Source organism: Capra hircus (genome assembly GCF_001704415.2).
Source record: "Capra hircus breed San Clemente chromosome X unlocalized genomic scaffold, ASM170441v1, whole genome shotgun sequence".
Classification (NCBI taxonomy): Eukaryota; Metazoa; Chordata; class Mammalia; order Artiodactyla; family Bovidae; genus Capra; species Capra hircus.
Window position 1 is genome coordinate 32,257,985 of NW_017189516.1, and position 19,008 is coordinate 32,276,992.

Consider the following 19,008-nt stretch of genomic DNA (forward strand, 5'->3'; position numbering starts at 1 on the left):
ATGAGTTAAACACAGTCAGTTAAGAAGTTTAGTTGGGAATACAACTGACAGTAACAGTTGAGTAACCTTTCTCAAAACTAATGCTTTGATATGTAATCAGATGTTGAGTGGGTTTTCCTGTTGTCCTGGAGTTATAGTTAAGGTCCAACACTGATAACAAAAGACTAATTACTCTAAATCTAAGTTCATCAAGCCATTTAGAGTTGGGGCTAGCCACCCCTCAGAACTGGAGAGAGAGAGAAAAAAGACAGGACTACCACCCACCCTAGTAGTAGTGTTAGTCACTAAGTCGGGTCCGACTCTTTGCAACCCCACGGACTGTAGCCCGCTAGGCTCCTCTGTCCATGGGATTCTCCAGGCAAGAATACTGGAGTGCATTGCCATTCCCTTCTCCAGAGGATCTTCCAGACCCAGGGATTGAACATGGGTCTCCTGCATTGTAGGCAGAGTCTTTACTGTCTCAGCTATAGAGAAGTCCTTAGCACCCACCCTACTCAATCCTAGTTTTAAAGGAAGAACTAACAGAAAGCCCATGGCCCTTGTAAAATGAGCAGTTTTAACCTGTCACCATTATCAAACATCCTTTCTCTGACTGGGTTGAAGGAGGATGCTCCCCTTTTTCAAAGCCAAGATGGAGGTTTCAAGAGAATTACTCATAAAGTCATGGATGCCTACTAGTAAGGGAGATTGGACTTTGACTTTCTCATTGGATGTCTCCTTAGCCAGAGGCTTCCTGGACTGTTCCTTTACTATTGGAGGAGAGAAACAAAAATTGAAAAGAGATGACAGAGTGAGGGACTACTAAACAGACAGGGTTCCAGAAACAAACCCCAATTAAGTTCACATTTCCTAAGAGGGACAGAAGATGAATCCCACATGAAGAGAGAGAAGATGCAACTGGGGGTCCCAATCCTGCTGCACCACTGCACAGTGAGAAGAAACAGGCTTAGCCATCAGGAGAATATGTTGTAGCAGCAACAGGTAGGAGAATGAAAGGAACTCCCTAGAATGTGGTCCAGAGACAGGAGATAAAAACTATGAAAGATTAAATGACCTGGAGGAAAGAAACTATTTCAAGAGATCATGAATGAGAATTTTCCAGCATAGTTGACATACACCAAATCTCATTATGAAGTCTTAATGAATCCTAAACAGGATAACTAAAAAGAAATCCACTTCTTCATAGATCCCAGTGAAATTCTGAATTAACAAAGAGAAAAAATATCAAAATTAGCCAGAGAGAAAAGACTAACAGTCACTTATAAGGAATGGTTATTTAATCAATAGCCACAATTGAAACCAGAAGGCCATGGAATAGTATCTTTAATATTCTGAGATTCAACGACTGTTGGCTTAGAATTCTGTATCATCAGAAACTACATTTCAAGAATGCAAATAAAGTAAAAAAAGTTTTCAGGGAATTGAAAATTAAAAGATCTTTATCAACAGATCCTTAGTAAAGTAAATTCTAAAGGATTATCATTCAAGCAGGAGAAAATAATCTCAGATGTAAGATCTGAAATCCAAGAAGGAAAGATAAAGGATAAAATCCAAATTGAGTACATAAAACAATAAAGCAAGTGAATATAAAGTCTAATATCTTACATGAAAAATAAGATATAACTAAGATATTGGACAAACATGTAAGTATAGAGAGTGGCAATCACAAATAATATTAGGGTTCTTATATTGTTCAGGAGGAGGGTATCATCAAGATAATATAAAACTTCTAAATTTATATGTGCCAGTCCCAAAATCACCAAGGACAGTGACTGCAGCCATGAAATTAAAAGATGCTTTCTCCTTGGAAAGAAAGCTATGACAAACCTAGACAGAGAGACATGTTGATATAGGGCAGAAACCCAAGCAATATTGTAAAGCAATTACCCTTCAATTAAAAATAAATAAATTTTAAAAAGCAGAAACATCATTTTGCCAACAAAGGTCCATATAGTCAAAGCTATGGTTTTTTCCAATAGTCATGTACAGATGTGAGAGTTTGACCATAAAGAAGGGTGAGTGCTAAAGAATCAATGCTTTTGAACAGAGGTGCTGGAGAAGACTCTTGAGAGGGGCTGTAAGGAAATCAAACCAGTCAATCCTAAAGGAAATCAACCTTGAATATTCAAGAGAAGGTCTGTTGCTGAAGCTCCAATACTTTGGCCGCCTCATAGGAAGAGCCAACTCATTGGAAAAGACCCAGATGCTGGGAAAGATTGAAGGCAGGAGGAGAAGGGGATGACAGAGGATGAGACAGTTAGATAGTATCAGTGACTCAATGGACATGAATTGAAGCAAACTCTGGGAGATAGTGGAGGACAGAGGAGCCTGATGTGCTATAGTCCATGGAGTTGCAAAGAATCAGATATGACTTACCAACTGAACAGCAACAATATATGCAAAAATATGAAACAAGGTGAAATAAAGAAATCCACTGCATCAGTGAAGAAATGTTAACACATCTTTCTCAGGAATTAATAAATTAAGCAGAAAAATTAGTAAAGATATGGAAGATTTGAATATGATAATCAGTAAGCTTGGCCCAGTGGACATTTATCAAACACTACATGGCCAAACTGGAGAAAGCACATTTTTTTTCAAGCACATAGGGAACACTTATAAAAGCTTATTGTATGGTAGACCATAAGATAAGCAGAGAAAGAGGGAATACTCCTCAACTCATTGATGAGGCTAGCACAACCTTGACTTCAAACACAAATCAAAAATAGTATAAGAAAGGAAAGTTACAGTCTGCTCTCAATGAAGAATATAGATATAGGAACCACAATCACATACTAACAAACTGAATTTAGCAATATTTTAAAAGACTGTCATGTTTAGTTGACCCTGTAAACACAGGATTAATTTAATGTTAGAAAATTGATCAATGTGGTTTACCGCATTGACAATTTAAAGGTGAAAAATCATATGGATACATAAAATCAATCTGATAACAAAGTCAATACATAATCATGATCATAACAGTCAGAAAATTAGAAATAAAGGGATCTTCTCTTACCTGATAAACGATATCTATCACTACTGATAGGAATTATTGCACTTAATGGTGATAAAATGAAAGGATTTCCATTAAGATCCTAAAGGTGAAGGGGCAGGGGAGACAAAGGGTCCTTCTATCACCACTTCTATTCAATTGTACTGGACATCCTAGCTAGTACAATAAAACAAGGAAAAAAATTAATGTATGATAATCGAAAAAAGGAAAATCTATAATTAGAGCAGACAATGTGTTTATGTAGAAAATCTGACAAAATTTTTAACTTATGAGAGTTAAAAGTTTTGCAGGTTTCCTGAATTTTAGAAAAATATCTTCTCTACTTCTTGAGTTTTATTAATAATTTTTTGGCTTATTGTCATATTTTATGACATTTGCAGTCTATCATCTTACTTGAGTGTTAGGCATATATTTAAGAGAAGTGGATGGGGTTGCAAAGAGTCAGACATGACTGAGCGACTGAACTGAACTGAACTGAATGCCTATTGCCAGTTCCTATTGCCCATTGCCAGTTCCTATTGCCAAATGTTTCCATCTTTTGAGAAAATGTTTTATTTTCATTTCATCAAGAATATTTCAAAGTAATATATTTCCTGAATTGTGTGTCTGAAAATATTTTTCTGTTGGCTCTATACTTGAACAACATTTTAGATAGTTATATTGTTTTAGGACTCTTTTTTTTTTCCCCCTTAGAAGTTTATAAGCATTGGTGTATTTGCTATCTTCTAGTACTCTTGCCTGGAAAATCCCATGGGTGGAGGAGCCTAGTAGGCTGCAGTCCATGGGGTCGCTAAGAGTTGGACACTACCGAAGTGACTTAGCAGCAGTAGCAGCAGCAGGGTTGAATATTATTGTGCAGAAGTCAGAAGTCAACCTTGTTTTTTCCTTGTAGGTAGTTTTGTCTTTATGTTTTACTGCCCACAGGACACTTTGTTTCTGAAGTCTGGGAACTTTACTAGAATATGTTTCGTTCTTGCTCCTTCTATCAGCCAGGGTGCTATCATTAAAACAGACATCCTGCTAGGTATTTCAACAGAGGAGATTTAATATAGGAAACTTCACATGGCTGTCAGAGGGCTGAAAGAACAAAAGGAGAACACTGAGGGAACCCAGAGTAATACCTGTGGCAAACAACTATCACTTCTAAGACTGGAAAAAATAAAGGGAAGAGGTGATCAGAACCTAGACGTTTAGAGAGAGGGACTTCAGTTCCCGAGGATGGGGTGCTACCTGGCTGGTGTTGCTACCTCCAGAGCTTGAAGAGACCCTGCAGAATTGAACCTCAGACCTCTGAGGAGTGTGCATTTCTGGCTGCTGCTGCTATCTCCAAGGGGCAGGACCAGTCAGTCATGGAAATACCAAAAGAAGCTGGAGACAGGAACTGATAAAGCACCTTTGCTGGTTCTGTGCTTATGGGGAGTATCATACAAAGAGAAGGAAGGATGTTCCCTCTCTCTGCCTTCCAATATTGGTAGAGCCTAACAAGAAACTGGGAAAGCTCCAGGAGCTGGTGATGGACAGAGAAGCCTGGCGTGCTGCAGCCCATGTGGTTGCAAAGAGTCGGACACAAATGAGTGACTGAACTGAACTGCACAAGAAACCAGCTTGCAAGTGAAAAATGTAGTTTGCCCCAGAATCACCAAGTAGAACATAAAAGAAGGGTATGTTTGGAGATGAGAGATTAATAACTAGCATGCTCATTCAGTATCAAAATGTCCTAGGATATGTCAGGCCATTCCCTTATGCATATGCAAAGGTTTTTTAATTTCAGCAATGTTTTCTTGATTTCTGTATGTGAATTTTTTTCTTGTTGCATTGTTTCATTCTGAGGTTTTTTTTTCCTTATGGGCTTCAGATTGGTGAAAAGAAACTGTCTTGTTCACATACGATATGGCTAAATTAATTCCAAGTTTTAACCATGGCACATACAAACGTAGAAGCAGGAAAGTGCCTACAGAGTGCAGCATGGCTCTGCATGGTTTCCAGAGGTCACTAACACCGCCTCTACCACTAACTCTACTACAACAACAAACAAAACAAAATGTCTTGAAGATGAAAGTCATATAGTGACTGGTTTTGAGATCCTTTCATTGGGGTTCTATTTAGAGCCTTTGACTTGTCCCCAGATCCTTATCTTCAGTCATTGGGTACATGAAGTTCAATTGAAGGCTATTTTATCTGTGTGTTGGTATAACCTTTAGTTAACACGGAAACCAAAACTGAGATGTGGAAATTGCGTTTTGTTCTAGGGTAATTGCTCTCCTCCATAATAATGAGTGTGGTGGGTGGATTTGTGAGCTTTCCCTGCTAGTCATGCATTCTGTCCTCCTCACTCTGATAGAGTCATCTTTTGCAAATTACCCTCTCAAATGGCAAGCTTCATCTGAAATTAGACACTTTACTAGAGACATGATTTGAGTAACAATTTGAAAGATTCAAAGTTTAAAGGGAACGAGATTGCGTGGGGTTGGGTAGGGGGTGAGATGACAACCACATCAACCACAGGGAGCTGTAATGAGTTATTTCTCTGAATACGTATATTCTCTTGACCTCAGTTTCTTCTGGTGATATTTTGGATCTGATTCCATCGATCTATATTTTAACTGCTCTTGTTTTATTGTCTTTCCTCCTTGCTTACATTTTTAGCTTTATCTTGTATGAAGATGAATTAGAACCTACCTCCCACAAGCTACCAAACTCACAGCAATCAAACTTCTTGAATTAACTCTCATAACCTGCTCATTGCTTATCCCTTTGACATGTGGACTTCATTTGTACTGCCCCACTGAGACCACTCACTAATGTTACAGATGAATTGCTAATTGTCAACCCCACTGCTGTCTCCTCCCTCTTCCTCTCCATCTCTCTCCATTTTTTCCACGTTCTTCTCTTTGAGCCTCTCTCTTCTCCTGACTTTTATGACACTGAAGTCTCTTTGTTCTACTTCAGACTGCTCCTTCTCTGTATTCTGCACTGATTTTCTTTATCCTCTTGTTCCTAAGTGCTTTCCAAGACTGCCACTGGTCATTAGTTTTACCTCACTTTTGAACCATGAGTTCATCCATGTCCATGCTTTCATCTGCCAAACCCGTATCTCTTAATTCAGTGATTTCCTCAAGTTCTATCCCTATGTTCACAGCTTCCTGAAGGACATCACTCCCTGCATAACCCAACAGCGTCTCAACAGGCCCCTAGTTAAATTCATACATTCTCCCACAAATTATCGCCTTTCCCAAAGCTTGGAAGCCTTTGTTCCTCATTTTATCCAATCAATTGCTAAATCTGGAAGCTCTCTGACTCTGAGACATCTGCATCTGCCCTATTCCATCCTCACTACTCTACTCCAAATCCTTACAATCACTCATGTTGCTTTTGTAACAAGCTTCTAATTTCTCTCCCTCTACCTTCCTTTCTTGCTCTAATCCATGACATTCAGTAAAGTCAAATTAATTTCCTAAAGCAGAGTGATGATAGCTTACTTGTTTGAAAACCTTTAATGGCTCTCCACTTCCAAGTACAAATTTATTATCCCCACATTCAAGCTTCTTTGCGATCTATCCCCAACCCATTCCATGCTTGGTTCCCCCCCCCCTTTATTCCTACTATATGCTATAAGACAATGGAATTACTTGCTCCTTAAATCTGTCCCCATATTCCCTATCTCCATGCCTTTGTTCATACCACCTCCCTCATCTCTGCTTGTTAAAATTTTGACCCATATTCAATATCATTTTGGATGGATGCCTTCTACACTCTCTTGTAAAAATCTGGTTGAAAATTCTGCCAAGACCCTATCTGAAACTTCAATTATAGCAACGATTACATTAGGTATCTAATTACAGTTTTCTGTGAACTTGGTTTACCCCCCTGCTCAGACTGGAAGCTCCATTTTTCAATTGGGTGATAGGTTGGATGGTATCTGTGCTCTACCCAGATTCCTTTTGCCACTTGACTACTCTGTGGTCTCCATCCACCAATGGCAGTGTTCCTGGAATTGCCAGGCCAGCACCTGTCTTTGGGCTCTTCTTTAGCGAGCTGCCCTCAGGCTACCAGAGTCACTTTGTCCACAGGCCAGAGGGCTACCACTCTACCCTGAAGTGGGTGAGTGTTGACCAGCAGATATCAAGCATGAGCATATGAAAGCACAGCTACCTGACCTCAAGAAGATATCACTTGGAAGGCTAACTCACACTGAGAGTTCCTCTGCAGGATCATGCTGAAGTTAACCTTTACAGGATTTTGGTTAAGGTATCACCCTGGCTTGACTGCCTCTCCTCCCCTGATCCCTAACCCATCAGCCTGCTTCTCAGGGTGCTGCTAGGAAACCCTAGCTAAGACAAGGAACATTTCAGAGTACTACCTCATGCCAGGCACCATGTTAAACATGTATATAAGTAAGTGCATTTATAATTAAATTTATTTTTTTTTTCAATTGAAGGATAATTGCTTTACAGTACTGTGTTGGTTTCTGCCGAACATCAACATGAATCAGCCGTAGGTATACCTAGGTCATTTCATTCGAATTTAACCCTCAAAGCCACCCTGAGAGCTAAGTACTGTTATTATTCTGAATTAACAGATGGGGAAACTGAGGCTTAGAGAGTTTAAATAACTTTTTCAAGACCATATAGCTACTATATTGCAATGCCAGGAATCCAACCAAGGCTTCAGAGGCATTTCAGTCAACCAGTTTTGCTTTGCTATGCTAAATGGAAGCATCTACTCTAAGATGCTCCCCCTCCCCCACTCCACAATCACTGTTTCTTAGTATTCACACCCATCTGCTCTCCTAGAGCGTGAACTGAACCTAGTGATTCACCTCTAACAAACAGAATATGGTGATGGGATGAGGCTTCCATGGTAGTTCCAAGATTTTGAATTCCTTCTTGTCAGATTGTTTTGATGAAGCTAGCTGCCATGTTGGTGAGATTGATGTGACAAGGGATTCCTAGTTAGTGGCTTCCAGTCAAGAGCCAGCAAACAATTGAGGCCCTCAGTCCAAACACTCGCAAGAAACTGAATCCTGCCAACAATCACATGGGTGAGCTTGGAAGTGAATCCTTCCACATCTTGACTGCAGCCTATGCGAGATCCTAAGCCAGAGGAATCAGTTAAACTGTGCCTGAATTCCTGACTCACAGAAACTGGGAGATAATAAATGTGATATTTGGGGGCTTCCCTGATGGCTCAGCGGTAAAGAATCTGCCTGTAATGCAGGAGACCCAGGAGACCTGGGTTCAATCCCTAGGTCGGGAAGATCCCCTGGAGAAGGAAATGGCAACCCACTCCAGTATTCTTGCCTGGAGAATCCCACGGACAGAGGAGCCTGGCGGGCTACAGTCCATAGGGTCACAAAGCATTGGACACGACTGAGCACACAGCACATTAAAAAAAAAAAAACCCCAAACCCAGCCAGAATTAAACCAAAACAACAACAACAAATTGCTACCTGTAAAGCAGAGGCATACTTGTTATTCTGTGTAACGCTTGCTACTTCTGGCTCAGTGACTTACCAATAAAAATTCTAACCAGTAATCTATCATCTCTGGTGATTTTACAATCCAATAAACTTAGCTAGGATGGTGGCCATAAACCACTAGAAAAGCATTAACTTTCCAGTGTGATCACTACTGGGTGCCCTTAGAACCAAGTAAACAACGAATAAATTAGGAGTGAGGCTTGGGTAAGGATTTTTCTTTTTATTGCATCTAAAATAAACTTTTGGTTTTGTGCTTATTTCAATCAATCAATCAGCCAATCAGTAAGGGACAATGCAAACTGGGTACCAGCTGGCTTATTGCACAATGATGAGTAAAGTTATGTCAGGCGCCTCCCAGTCAACATCATGTTCTTCAGTGTGTGCCTCTCCCGGCCCTGTCTCCCCGCCCACACGTAGCACAGTTGTCATGTAAATGGACATCAGCCAAGCATGATTTCTCCAGCTCTCTATGCCTCTTGTTGCCATGGGATGACAGATTAAAACTCAGAGAGGATAGAAGTAAAATTGAAAACCATGCAGCCTTTTAACTCCTACAGCAAGAAAAGGTAGTAATGGAATGAATGACACTGAACCATAGGAATCCACTCTGATGGTAGGAGTAGAAAAAGTCCAGAAGACAAAAGCGATTGCGTAACGAACTGCGGGGAAAAGTGCACACCTTCTCCATCCTTTTCAAACAGCAGTTGGCAGCAACTGTCCTGAGTTGTCTGAGATTGTTCTCGTTTTAGCACTGAAAGTCCTGTGTCCAGGGAAACTGCTCAGTCCCTGGCAAACCAGAATGTTTGGTCACCCTAGCAACAACGATTAATTCCCAAAGGGCTCTGCTCCCATTGATGTTTGCTTTTTAATTGGAGGGTCAATAAAAAGCTATTTTCTTAAACTTTTCTTTTTGAAAGCTATAAATATCCTATTGGCAGAGCTTATTTTTCAAGGTAGTGCCATAAATTCTATTTCTTCCACTAAAAAGTGAAAAAGACATTGGAAAGACTTTCCTAATCTTACTCAGATTTAAGCTAAAAGGTGGGGGATGAAATAGGGGAGAAGTTTTGGAAGACACAAAGCTTTCAAAAATATGGACTAGAAGTACATTTAAATTTATCAGTATATTATTGATTGGGGGAATCATTTGGCTGAATATAAAGGTACGAGTTGGGCTTCCCTGGTGGCTCAGTGGTAAATAATCCGCCCGCCAACACAGGAGACATGAGTTTGATCCCTGGATCAGGACGATCCTCTGGAGAAGGCAATGGCTACTCACTCCAGTATTCTTGCCTGGAGAATTCCATGGACAGAGGAGCCTAGCAGGCTACAGTCCATGGGGTCTCAAAGAGTCGGACATGACTTACCGACTAAACAACAACAACAAATGTACAGTTAGTTATTTTTACCCCTAGCGATCTCGTCCTACAGTTTGCAAATCTTACAACCAAAAGATTACCTTGGAGGTAATCTAATTCAAGCTCCTGATGTTTAGATAGCATTCAAGGAAGCCTGAGCTTGTGTTCTGCTGCCTACTACAGACCCCTGGTTCTGGGAGATCTTAATAAGTGTTATATAATAAAAGAATTCCTTAGTCACATGTTTTGGAAATATAAAGGTAAGTTTCTTGACTGAAGACATTTTCTAGGCATTTGATATGTTCACAGTGACTCACACTCAAAAAGTACATTAGAATCACCTGGGGAACTTTTAGAAATTACAGATGGCTGGGCCCCACCCAGATCTAGGGAATAAGAGAAAAAATATCACTCTCTGGATAGTTCAGATATTCACTTGGTTAAGATCACTGGCTAATGTACGCTGTGAATCTATAAGAGTAAGAAAAATCTGAAATATATTCCAACCTGACTTATCATATAAATGTTTTTCCTTCCCTCTCTCCCTCCCTCCTCGTCCTCATCCTTCCTTTCCTTCCCTTTTTACTCCTTCCTTCCTTTTCTTCCCTTTCTTTCCCTTTTGTTTCCTTTCCTTTTGGTTTTGGGAAATACTGATCGTATTTTTGAGGTACAGTTTGTCTGATCAACTATTATAAGGAGGAAAAATAAAAAATTATAGTGATATCTGTAAATACAATTTAATTTATTTAAAAACAGGCTATTTTACACTTTCTTTATCTAACTATTTGACATGAAAATTTAGAAACATCTAGGAAAGTAAGGAGAGGAGGTAGTATCATGAATCTCCTTACACCATCACCCAGTTCAACATTTATCAACACATGGTCATCTTATTTCATCTATATCTTCAACCACTTCTCCCCTCTTTCCACCACTGGAGTTTTATGAAGCTAAACCCAGATAACCATATTATTTTATTCATAAATATTTCAAAATATATCAGTAAAAGATACTAATTCTTTTTAATATAATTGCAATACCATTATCACATCCAATAATAATAATAATAATTCTTTGATATTATTCAATATTCAGTTAGAATGCAAACTAAGAAATTAAGGTGAATTGACATCTTACTAATAATACATTTTCCTAAACAGAATATGGTATCTTTTTATCCATTCATGTATATTTTTGTGTATCTCAGAAGTGTGTTATAGTTTCTCTCATATAGGTTTTGGAGTTTTTAAAAATAAGTTTCCTACTAGGTATTATATTTTACTTATTTTGTTTTATTATTTGTTATTTTAAGTGGGGTCTTCCATTATATTTTCCAACTTGCTATTGCTTCTATATATAAAGTTTATTAATTTTAATCAATACTATGAAGGTATAATTTACATGCAGCAACATGTACTTTTTAATAAATGTGTATATCCACTTAACCACCATCCCAATTATTGACTTTTATATGTATACACTGATTTTATAACCTACTAATTTATTAAATTTCATTTTAATACATACTTCCATATTCTCACCAGCTTTTGGATATTCATTTGAAAATGTGTCACATTCCAGTTTTTTTTTGTTTGTTTTAGTTCTCTATCCCATCATGTCAAAAAGATTTTCCAGTCAATGCTGTTATAGAAATAGATTCAATGTCAAAGACTGAATGCTCCTAGAGATTTAAATTGTTGTTACAGGAATAAAGAAAAGTGATCCTCTTTGCAACAGGTGTCATGCTAAATTCAAGTTTACTGATGCAAGCAGTTAATAATAATTGGAATGTGAGCTGACTCAAGAATAGACATCCGGCTCATTAATATTTGCTTCAGAGAAATAGGCTCAAATGTTCTTCTTGAGTCTCGGTGGCTCCATGACCTTGATGTTTAGATGAATACATATATAGCTGATCCCAGTACTAAGGCTGTCATTACTCAGAGAATTCCAAATGACCGCTCTCTGGAAAAATGTGTTTACTAAGCTCCAGCTGTTATCCTTATGAATATTTAGGAAGCTACAGTGACTGGCAATGATCTCAGTGCCCCCAAAATGTGATGGCTTTATCTGAAAGTTGAAAGGCAGCAAATCACCTCCCTAGCAGATACCAGAATAAAAGCAGCTTTGCATGGGAGTGGGAGCTTTACAGACTGAATTTCCTGGGGAGCATCAACGCTATGAAGATAGATTGCTAGGTATCTAGGGGCAAAGTAATGAGTGACATACGGAGCAAGGTTGTGGGGACAGAAGGGTAAGCCACACTGTTTGGAGGATACAGGGAGGACAGAATGGGTTCCTCTGGCAGTCCCAAGGGCCAATAGAGACTGTAACACATCATTTAGTACTTCATCTTTATCTTAGTTTGGGGTTCTGAAAAAAAGCCGGATCCTCAGAAGGATCCTAGGAAGGAAGGAAAATGGATAAAATATGTATAAATGAAAGAGTTACTGTTGTGAGAAACCAGGGCTCAATCTCACTGGGCACTTTCTGAGACATTGTGTAAAATATGTTTCAGAATTGGCGTACTAAGAGCTGACAACACTAAGATGTTTATAGACTGATTTCCATTCCTTATCAGTTAAAGGTCACTGCAAGGGAAGTGGCAAAAGTTAACACTCAGCACTTCTGAACTCTCCCACATGTAGACTGAGCATGCTTCCCTGGCCAGAGAGCCCTCTGGCAAAGACTTGAATGGGAACTATTAATAAGCAACTTCCAGGGGGGAGGAAGAGGATGTACGTGCTATAATTCTATATTGTGTGTGTGTTACTCTCTGGTTGTCTCATGGGTGAGTTTCATTACACCAACAGGAATGTAAACTTGTTGAATGCATGGGTCATAGCTTATAGTTTTTGTATTGTTTTCTCCATAAATTGTGGTGATCTCCTTGCTACTGGGAGATTAAATCCACTAAGCCCACCATGAACTGGGCCTTCCTGAGACTCACTTTCCAGAATTCTCTTTGCAGTCCACTCTCTCATTCCAAGCACTCTAGTCATTTGATTTAGAATGTCTAGAATACCTCTATTCTCTTTGTCCAACTGGTCAATACTGATCAACTTTTGAGAATGGCTAAGTAATTTTTCTTTCATAAAAATGTTTCACGTCCCATCCAAGAAGAGTAATCCTGCCCTGCTGTGCAAGCTACTACCTGGCTCTTACTTTCACCACATAATTTACCTACTGTACTGAAGTGTATGTTTTTCTGTGTTAGTCTTGCCTACCAGAGTGTGCGCTTATTGAGAAAGCAAAATGTGTCATAAATATTTCTTCATCTGTTAGCACTTCGCTCAGTGCCTGGTATAGGGTATTTTTTGAATGAATAAATGAACATGACCAATCAATACTTCCTGATTAGATGAAACAAGGGGCTGAACATACCTATTCCGGGCATTTCTAATAAAACTATCAAGTATTTTTACATTGAATGGAGAATATTCCCCAGAATAGCATGCCCTTGCCTTTCAGTCAAAGACAACCTAGAACATACCTGTAGCTAAAACATGTTAGAATTTTACTCACTGCAGACAAAGAATACACATCATGAGGACTATGGGGTGTCTCAGTGAGGGAATGTAGGAAGAAACTATTTTAGGATTGGGGCTTTGGATAGATGATTTGGGGGAGGGACCAACAGGCAGAGATTTGCTCTAGATTAGATGCTGTCAGATAGCAGGGACAATCCTATGATTGGATAGTCTGTGAAAGGCACAGTGACTTTGATTTTGTCTGTGCTTAGAAAAAATTGTGAACTGCCCTTGTTTGGCTTCATTTTATCATGGTCTCAGAGTAACTTTATTTGAGTTTGGTATTCTGTGAGATTGTTTAGGTCCAACAGAACAAGATGGCCCGGCTGTGAAAGTCTGACCAGCTTGTAATAATACTGAGGTCTAGTTGCGAACATCAGGTAAGTTTTGAACATCAGAGAATGTATTTTTTGAGATGATGAGCCCAAAAGAAAGGTTATAGTATGTATATGTGCTGATAATGTTCACAGGTATGGAGTGAGAGCTGAAAAGAATGGAATGAAAGTGAAAATCCTGCTCTATGACCTTTGCAGGTTGACAGGAATTTTAAATTCTGAAGCTCTGCATAGTATTAAAGGCATATTATGGCTGAGAGAATTTTTTCACCAGAAAAGCAAGTATTACAGATTATTCTTTGAAGATATCAACCATAGAGTCTGAAAAATTAAAATACTTAATCCAGCAGCAATATCACTTGTGTAGTGATCAAGTAATAGGATTTCCTTTTCCTTGCCTCCATGTTCTGGCTACTCTCTTTAAAAAAAAAAATTATTGACATCCTTTTGGGGGATGAAAGCTAGATAAGAAACCTGAAAGTGTAGAATTTATGTTCAAGAAGGAAAAAAGAATTTGGAGTTTTCTGGTAGTTAAATTGGTTATGAAGTCCTGTGACTAGAAATCTAAGTCCACAGGGCCATTGAAAGACATTATAATATTCATCAAATAAATTATTTCTGAACACTTAGTATAACTTAGTTGAAAGTCACTCAGTCATGTCCAACTCTTTGTGACCCCATGGACTGTAGCCTACCAGGCTCCTCTGTTCATGGAATTCTCCAGGCAAGAATACTGGAGTGGGTTGCCATGCCCTTCTCTGGTATAACTTAGGTACTATGCTAAATGCAGTAGTTACAGGTCTAACCAATCTGGATTGACTTTGTGGGAAAATTTCTCATTTAAGATATAAATTCAAACTTACAGGAACGTTGCATCAATAGTTTACCCTTCTTTCAGATTCACCAGCTGGTTTTCCTAACCATTTTTTAGTAAGTTAGAGAAACTGTGCTCAGCTATACCCCTAAATGGGCTTCCCAGTGGCTCAGAGGCAAAGAATCTGCCTGCAATGCAGGAGACACAAGTTCAGTCTTTGGGTGGGGAAGATCCCCTGGAGAAGGAAAGGCTACCCACTCAGTATTCTTGCCTGGGCAATCCCTTGGACAGAGAAGCCTGGCGGGTCCATGGGATCACGAAAGAGTCGGACACTATTTAGTGAATAAACACAACACATACCCTTAAGTACTCTGGTATATGTTTTCTAAAACCAAGGACATTCTCCTACATATCATGAAATTATCCAAATCAGGAAATTGAACATTGATACAATACTATTATCTAATCTATCATCCATATTTAAACTTTAGAAATTGTCTCAATGTCCTTTATAGATTTTTCCACCTACACAGGTCCAATCTAAGATCATTTAGTTGTCTTGTTTTTTAGTCTTCTTTAACCTGGCATAACTCCTTAGTGTTTCTCTGCTTTTTTCTTTTTTTTATTGACGTATAGTTGATTTATAATGTTGTGTTTGTTTCAGGTGTACAGCAAAGTAAAATATATATATATATATTCATTTATATATTCTTTTTCAAAATCTTTATTATTATAGATATTGAATATAGTTCCCTGTGCTATACAGTTGGTATCTGTTTTATGTGTACCTGTTAATCCCAAACTCCTAATTTCTTTACCTTCACACTTTTGAGAATTATAGGCTAGATATTTTGTAGAAAGTGAAACTGAAGTTGCTCAGTCATGTCAGACTCTTTTTGACCCCATGGACTGTAGCCTACCAGGCTCTTCTCTCTGTCCATGGGATTTTCCAGGCATGAGTACTAGAGTGGGTTGCCATTTCCTTCTCCAGAGGATCTTCCCAACCCAGGGACTGAACCTGGGTCTCCTGCATTGTAGGTAGACACTTTACCGTCTGAGCCACCAGGGAAGTCCCTGATATTTTGTAGAATGCCATTCAATTTGGATCCATCTGATGTTTTCTCATTATTAGATTCAGGGTATGAATTTTTAGCAGGAATATGTACTTGATTTTAAATCCTAGAATGGCTGCCTCTACCCACATCTCCCACACTTTGACCTAACACACCTCATGCAGGTGAGGGCCCTTTGAGGTCTCCCAATGAAATCCAGGCTTTTCTCTGCTTTCTCTTATGATCCCTAATTTAGCCATCAGAATTGCTAAAATCTGAAGAGGATGTCTGCTTCCTGGGGTGTTTATATTCAGCTGAAACCTTATATTAATACAAAACTCTTTCCTAATGTGTGTCCTCTCCCACCTTCATGAATTAGTACCAGCTTCATTATTATCATGAAGAATAAATTATCCATGAAGGTGGATAAATTGCTTATAGAGATAAATAACATGACATAAATGTAGTAAAAATGTGGTACTTTTCTAAATAAGTAGCATTTTAAACCTAATCCTCTAAGACTGTACATCTTTCTGGAGAGAGTCAGCTACATAGTACTCCAAAAGTACTGTTGGCTCTCCCAACAGAAAAGAAGTTCAAGGCTTCAGTGATGCCTGGACTTTTGACTGTGCCTATTCAGCGCCTGCTCCCTCAAGCTGACACATCCTAGGCTACCAGAAAGTATAAGGAGGAGAATGTGTGGGTGGGAAGAGTGGGCAGAGAAGACTCCCAAGAATTGGGAACTATGTAGAGAGTAGCAGCTGGCAGCTAATTAGTTTCTGAAATGAACCCTTTGTGTGGCTTGTCCTTCCTGAGAGAGAGGTTAAGATGCTGTTAGGCCTCCTTTTAGCAGTAATGGTAATTAAAACAAATAATCCCGGGTCCTAATTAAGGTGGCTCCATTCCTTTGGCTAAAGAGAGCGGTCCTTCTTCATTTTCTCTTTTCCCCCTCCTGTGTACTGAATGTCACATCTAAGAAATAAGCAAATTTCTACATTTCACTTCTATACATAGGGCCTGTGTAGAGGGAGAAGTGATCATTAAGGGCTTCCCTGGCGGCTTAAATGGTAAAGAATCTGCCGGTAATGCAGGAGACCTGGGTTCAATCCCTGGGTCAGGAAGACACCCTGGTGAAGGCAATGGCAAGCCACTGCAGTAGTCTTGCCTGGAGAATCCCATGGGCAGAGGAGCCAGACGGGCTATAATCCATGGAGTCACAGAGTCAGACACAACTGAGTGACTTCCACTCTTTTCAATGATCATTAAGGAGGATTCTAGAATTGAAAGGTATCTAAATTGCCTAAAACTTAGGAGCAAGCTTATTTTGAGATGTTACTATCATAGCTCTTTACTAAGCTCTACTGGGATAGACAATCAGGTGATGGAAACAGCTAACAATGACTGTGTGTTTAGTATGTGCTGGGCCTTAGGGATCTTACATGGCTTATCTCATTTAGAAAGTGAAGTCACTCAGTCCTGTCCGACTCTTTTGGGACCCCATGGACTGTAGCCTACCAGGTTCCTCTGTCCATGGGATATTCCAGGCAAGAATACTGGAGTGGGTTGCCATTTCCTTCTCTAGGAGATCTTCCCGACCTAGGGATTGAACCCAGGTCTCTCGCACTGTAGGCAGATGCTTTACCATCTGAGCCACAACCCCCCCCCCCAAAAAAAGATTTGAGTTGGATAGTATCATCTTTATTTTGATCATGTCCAGATTTTCAGAGGAGAAGATGGGACCAACAAAGGTGAACAGACTAGACCAAGATGAGTTAGAGGCAGGATCTGAATACAGGTAGTCTGGTCCAGAGCCCATTGCTCAACCATTATGCTTTCTGCCTTTCACACTCCAACTTGCCCATAGTCTAGTGGATACAATCAAGAGACAACTAAGAGAAGGAGCGGAATTCATGTCAGATGACTGGTTTGGGTTGGTCAGGGAAATTTCACAGGAGGCAGACTGGAACTAGGCTGAAAAACAGACTGAGTTTGATTCAGTGAAGATGAGTATGAGGAGCTTTCCAGGCGAAGGGAACCACATGAAAATTGCTGGCGTTGGGATGGCAAACTGAGAGCTTCAGCTATGGCAGAGAGCTCCTGCAGTCATTTGCAGGATTCCTCAGCCTCACACTCTATAAAAAGAGAGGAAACTTCCACTTCAGTTTCTAACAGGGGGTTATTAGAATGAAGGTGGAGAACTTTGAGAGCCTGGTGTTTTTTTGGTGCATACTAGCCATAGTACAGGTCATCGTAATAACAAAGCAATGGGGCCTACCAAGTCCTCCCCACTTCCCTTGGGCCACCAGTACTGTCCTAGATTCCAGTCTCCATGGAGTTAGCAGAAAAGGCTGAGCCTGCCTCCAGCCAGTCCAGCCTGGTTTCTTTTCTGTTTCCGCTTCTGTTCCCAGAACTGGGTGGTTTGAGTTTAATTCAGGATGTGGCAATAGGAAGCCCTAACACAACTCCAATTTGGTTTTACCACCAATAAAGCCATCTTGATTTCCATCTGGCTTCCTGTGTCCTAATTAATTTGAACTTGGACAAAAAGAAAGCAACTGGGACTCCCCAAACTTCCAATAATAGGGAAGTAATGGAAAATTACATTTAAAAAATAGATTAGACATGGTAGACCAAGCCTTGAAGGCTGGTATAAGGAATTTAGCCATAGCCTAAAGGAATCAGTTGTTATAATTCTGTGCAAGTGCACTAACACACACACACTCACATATACGTACAGCGGTTAGCAACAGAGAAAATCACTATGGGATTTGTTTCCAAGTTAATCTCCATAAGTTTAATGTCATCAAATCCTCATTTTCTATAAATGTATTTTCTAAGAAGCTTAAAGTTATTTTTAAAAGCTACACTAATATTTCATCCATATGTCTTTGAATCATTGTTGTCTGACCAGCCACTTGTTTTTCAGTAATTGTTTGTCAAAGAATAATTCAGCCTATTTGGGAGACTCTAATAAAGCTTTCTCCTATCGCCCCATTCTTGATGTTAAAAGACACCCATATAAGTAAAGGTGTGACAAATATGCCATTATTTGGAAACAAAATTTTATATCTTTATTCCCAAATAATCTACCAAATACAGTTTTTCAATCAGTCTAATAGTTATTATGTGTTTTTTTCTCATTCAGATTTATGAGTGAGAAATGATTCAGATTTATAAATGAGAACGATGTTTCTCATTCAGTGGTTATATGAGTGCTAATTTTAAAATAATTTTAAGTATATACTTTAAGTATGGAGATCCGAGTTTTAATCCAAAGTTGAAAATTATTAGCTGCTTCCTTATGCCTCTTACAACTAACTAATCATCAGCAAATGGGCAAAACTCTTTTCTGTAGGAATGACTTTTCCAGTACATTCTTTTTTATCAAAAGATTTTGCACAAAAATAGGAAGATAAGGTTTTCT